Raw genomic sequence first — 6,000 nt, forward strand, 5'->3', positions numbered from 1 at the left:
TTCCCGGAAAAGAAGTCAACTGCAGCCACACACTATTTCATTGCTCTTTGATTCAGTGTGCGTCAGAGAGACCGTCCGAGCTGGGAATCACATCTGCCAGCTGCTTGAGCAGTTCATGAACTATTGAAGGTGCCCAGATGTTGTAGAAAGTTAACAATGCAAATGAAAGGAGGGTTGCATACAAACTGCTGCTCCTCTTTCCCACCTCCTCCCCTCTCCCTGGAGGACTGACCCTCACAAGCTCTTTTTTTTTTTGCAGCGTTTCAGTCTGGTTTTTTTATCTCCCAGCTCTCATAAGGCAGCACAGCACTCTGAGCAGGCTCTGTTTCCCCATCTCCAGTCACATCTGAGAGTCCTTGAAGTCCTTCAGACACCTAGGCAAGGAGTTTCCGTAAATGCTGTCAAGACATGCCTTTATGAGTTAATCTAGTAATTCTTGCCCCACTGTTGAGGTGCAGTTTAACTCCTCTCCTAGATGCAGCTCCATAGGTCAGGAAAGTGAAGTTCAAGTTGAACGTGGTTGAGTGGTAGATAGGACACAATAATCTGTGTTTGAATTTAATCGAGGTTTCACAGCTTTTTCAGTCTAATTGAACTCATCCTTCAATAAGCACTACGTGACACACCTCAGCTAATCAATCATGCCACCCCAGCTGCATTGCCTCCCTCATGCTGCTGAGCTGCTCAGCATTCACTCAGGAGGTAAAACGTTCCCAGCATTGCCTCTTGGGTGCTGGAAGCCTTCCAGCTGGAGCCACGCTGAGTGTGCTACAGGCTGTGCTGTAGCAGGCACGTCTTGCAGATGGAAACAGATTCCCTGACTGGCCTATCTTTAAGATCTGGGCACTTCAGGGCATTTCTTTTTTTCCTTGGCTCTTGCTTACTGTGTTTTGAGACTTACCAGTCATTTTCTTCTTCAAAGTAACATATGGAAATGATTTGAGAACTGCCGCTCAGAGCAAACTTGTTTTGCAATGGGGACCATTTCACACAGCTGTCTGCCCAGTTGATGTGTGGCAGGAGCAAAGAAGGGTTCCATGCACCATCCAGGGTCCAGGAGGGCTTTATCCCACAGCACAGAACACGACAGGGTTAGAGCAGGAAGCTCAGGTGGTAGCTGTCAGATGGCATGGATTTTGATCATAGTAATTCCTTGTTCTGTTCTTTTATGACCTAAATGATTTCTCTTTCATGTGGCAAAGTTACAGATGTTGATACCAGATCTACTTACTTATCCAGAGGCTCAGACTGTGTGGCAAACAGAGCACATTGCTGTGCACTGTGGTGGGCACCAATTTTCTCTCCTTGCGTACCAGTAAATTGAAGTGTCACACTGAGAGCTGTCAAGTTCATGTATACAGTCAACTCCAGAGTTTGGCCTTGGACATAGAAGCCCCCAAATAGTCTCCTGTTAAGCGGGATTAAGGTTTTTTTTCTGCCATTTCTAATCTATGGGTCTTCCTATTAATCACACTGCATCATCTGAGTGGGAGATGATGTGCAGCAGCAATAGACAATTACTTTCTATGCTCATTAAAACTTGAACTAAATTACCAGAAGATATATCCAAAGTACACAGCACAAACTCTACCTCTGACATTGCCAGGGTCCACAGTGAGCTCACAAGTTTTTCTTCTGCCGAGTTTGATTTCTGCTGGATGTGAATTTCAGAGCTGTTGGGACTGATGGCTGTTACTCTTGATAGAAGAAACCTTCCTGTATCACCAAAGCTTTTTCATTCCCTGCACCAAGGTGGTGCACACAGCAGTCTCTGGGACCAAGTGTTGTACGTTGGGCTGTGCTTCTTTGGATCCTGTTTGACACATTTACATCACTTATGTGATTTAACATGTAGACCTGAGAGGTGGGTGACGTTAGCCTGCTCTAATCAGAGAGTTGTTTGATTCATTTGCTTTCAGTCCCAGTGTCTTGTCTGAGATGATGGTACCTCATGGGCAGAAAGGACACTAAGTTGGGATGGTATCATTAGTGGAACTCCCTGCTGTTACAACTACATTCCAGATACCCACAGGCCTTGTCAATTCTGCTACCATGAAGAACCTATCAGGAACCTATTTTCTTCTTCTATACATGCAGCAGGGATAGACTTCTTCTGTGCCCTTATTTCTCATTGTGGCTTATCTTCCCTTCCTCAACCTCCCTACTCACTGCCCCACTGTCAGACTGCAGTTCTTCATGGAGATATTTTTCCTTGCCTAGTGATCCAGTGACTCTTCAGCCACTTCACCTTCAAGCTGCTCTTATGCTCCTCTAGCACTTCTCATAGCCTCTCCCTGTGCCATCCTGTTCCATCTGCAGTTTTCTTACCCAGCAGCCTTGGCCCAGCCTTCCTTCCCTTTAGCAGTTCTGTTGTGCTGCTCTGCTCTCATCTGCTTCCTAATGCTGCAATGCTTTATGCTCACAGGATAATACTGAGTCAGTATCTCTGTGGGGTTTACAGGATTGCATGGTGGTAAAAAGTGTAGAAAGCCTTGCTTTTTTTCCTTCCCACTGACCATTCTCAGCTTCTATTACTGTTGAACACCATGTTGATAAACAGCACCATAAAAATTAAAGTCATAAATTTAGCCTTTGTAAGAACTTCTGGGAAGCTTTGTTAAAAAGCAAACAAATTATCTCTAGGGATAGTTCAGATGTTTCTCACAGACAAATTTATTGGTCTTTTATGAGACCAGGAATATGTGATCCTACATGACTTAACGCAGAATGGAGGTAAACAAAATGCCTAAGAATGACGATGTGCCGTTCTCACTCCATCAGTGAAGGAAGTGTGATGACCTTGAAGAGGGGTGCTGGTTTTAATCGTGAAAATGGTGCAGCTGACTCCTTCATTATGAAGATGAAGCAGAAGTGGCTAACTACATGAACTGAAGAGCAGCGGAGTGGTCTTACAGCTCCAGGTCCTCCAAGGTACCGGGTAGCCAACTCCTCTAAATTTGCAGGGCCCTCAGTATCTTTGTATATTCCGGGCCATGGATTCCTACACAACCACAGTGTCTGTCCTTTTAACTCTTGGCTTGGGAGAGCATGTAAAATAATAGTAACTGCTGTTTGAAGCCAGATGTAGGTTTGACATAACTACTGAGTCCTGTGAATGCCAACCAAGGATGAACTTGGCCTATGGCACTTGCCTTTGCTATTTCCTTCCAAAAAGAACAAACTTCAGGCAGTGTTTCTTGGTTTAAAAATGACAGTAATCAGACTCCTAAAATCCAGTAAGTCCTATCTGCAGCTTTCTGCAAGTCTGTGCAGTGGCACAGGATGATTCACAGCCCTGCCTGGGGAGCCGTCTCCCCCAGTCCATTCTCAGACTCCGACGGTGTTTACCAGTCTAGGAAAATGAGTGTCCCACCAGGAGGACATGTGATGGTCACCATCACTGAAGTCACTGCTGTGCCAACCCGTGGTTCTTGCTGTTGGGGTTAGAGCCGGGACTGACTTCTGGATTTGTCTACAAATTAGATCATACAGTGGTGCGTTAGGACAGCGTCTCTTACAGGATAGGAGATGAAACTGAATCAGAAAAATGATTCAATGGAATTCTTATTAAATACAACGAGACACAGTGAGTGCAGCTCTGTGAAATCACAGGCTCACCTTCCCCCTGTGCCCCATGGCTTGCTGGCTCCGTCACTCTCTCAGCAGTCTGGGCAGCTCTTCTCTGCTCTTCAGCAGCCACAGCCTCAAACAATTGTTTCATGAGAAACTCTAATGCATGAAATAGTGGGAACTGAAAGCTGTGGGAACAATGCTGATGGTAATGCAAGTTATTTACTGAGGAACGTTTATTATGTAATTAGACAGTTAACGCTACGGTTTCACTGCAATTCAACCCAGACTAAATGGCAGAGCCTTTTGTTTTTTTCTTCTGTCTTTAACGCACTAAGAATTAACACACGGCTGCATACAAACATGAGAAGCATGATTTAACTTCCCAAGGTAAGTCTGTGCAGGCTCCCAGCGAAGGATTTGCACACCATTAACAAGAGGAACCGCAGGTTGGCTCCCTTTAAAGCCTGTCCTGCTCCCTTCATCACACTGCTGCATTGCCACGTGAACTCTGGCTCAGCAGAGGATTGCACCAAGGTTAAGCTGTGCAGCAAACTCGTTCTCTAACGCTGCAGAACAGGTTTAACACACGGAGAGATCTTTGTTCCAGATGGGACCGGGAAGGCAGCAGGACTTGTCAGAACAGCACTGCACACACACTGACGGGCCCTCAGCGCTGGGACAATCTCGGTGTTTATTGTAAGACTTTTGGTTCAGCGCCGTACCATTCGGCGCCCCGGCTGCCCCGTTATCCCGTTAGCTCCTCGTGCGGCAGGCCAAAGCACGTCTCCCCATGCTGTACCGAGCGGCACGTCACCCCAGCCGCGCTCTTAACCCGCACCACCTGTGCGACTCCGCCCTAACGCCAGGCCGCGCTCGCAGCTCCGCCCGCACTGACACAGCGCTTCCCGCCCACAGGGCGGCCCCAGCCTTAACGCCAGCCAGGCCCGCTCCCCTCAGCGGCGCATCTTAAAGGCGCAGTGGCGAACGCCTTATCTCCTAGCGTAGCACAGAACGGCGCTGTCCCTTTAAGGTTACCGCGGCGACGGCTCCGGGTGAGAGCGAGGCGCATTTACGTCACGCCGAGCGCTGATTGGTCGAATCCGTCGGTTTCCGGTGGGAGCCGCTGCCGTCTGTGAGGCCGAGGCGGGGCGGGGGCGCTGAGGGCCCGGCAGAGCCGCCCGCGCCAGGTGAGCGCCGGGTGCGGCCTGGGGGGACACGGCGGGAACGGCCGCGGTGCGGTGGGGCCGAGCGGGGGAAGCTCGCGGGCTTTGGGGGCGGGCCCGGCCGTAGGGAGCGGCCCAGTGGCCGGTAGCGAAGCCCGGCTGTTCCCGAGGCTGTAGGCCCCGCAGTTGAGGCTGCGCTGTGAGGGGCCGCGCGGGGCTCAGGCGCTGGAAACGAAAGCGTTCAAACGATAAAAAGGAAGAAAAGGAAATCCACGCGGTGGGGGAGTTCGCTCCCAGACCTGCGGGGTGGGGCCTGGGGGGGCGGGGGGCTGTGTGAGCAGCGAGCGGGCCCCCCCCCCGCGGCCACGGCTTCTCTGGGGCTCCTCGTTAGCGCTGACCTTCAGCGCGCTGTTATGGGAGCGAAAGGAGCAGCAGGAGGAAGGCTTCCTTCAGTCGTTTCGAGGCCGTGCTCAGTGTCTGTGCGGTGTGTAACGTGGCTGCCCGGGGCTGTAACCTGTTGGAAGCGTTTTCGGCTCTGTGTTAGCTCTGTGCCTCCTGTAATCCCAGCACAATTCCAAGAGGTGCGGTGTTATACCGCCTATTGCTGCTTATGAAGCATGCGGTGTCGCAGCTCGGTGACATGGCATCTCAACATTGCTTCGTCTGAATCCTTTTTTTCCTTTCCCCCTTCTCTTCCTAAAGCTGATCCTGAGATCAACGCTTCTCACTCAGTAGTCCTAAGCTGTTGCAGCTGTCTCTGAGCCAGGTAACTTTCTTTATATTTCATCAAGAATGCCCTGAGGAACCAGGATTTCCCAGCAATTTCTTTAGCTATTTTATGAAGAAGAAAAAAAAAAGACTCAACATTGATTTTATAAACACATGCATATATGTATAAATATATTAACATAATTTTATAACATGAAAGATAAAAGAGATCAGACTTGATACTGTTTTTTCAAAGCCTTGCAACTGGTACTGTGATTCCAAACTCTCATTAAAGCCTGACAGTGTGGCAGGTATGCCTCAGGGTGCCCTCCTGATAATCCACAGCTGGAGAGGTATTTGGGGGGTTGTAGTGTATTCATGAAGGTAGTTATAAAACAATTTAAATAAGGTACTTTTTTAAGATAAATGTTTCTAATTCCCCAGTTGCTACTGATGGGCATTTGGTGAGCTGGCTTTGGTTTGACCTTAGCACGTTTCACTTCCGAATACTTGCAGTGCTTGCCTCTCACGTTCCCACTTTCTGCCCACTGTTCTC

The sequence above is a fragment of the Tetrao urogallus genome (assembly GCF_951394365.1).
Source record: "Tetrao urogallus genome assembly, chromosome: 18".
NCBI classification, from domain to species: Eukaryota; Metazoa; Chordata; class Aves; order Galliformes; family Phasianidae; genus Tetrao; species Tetrao urogallus.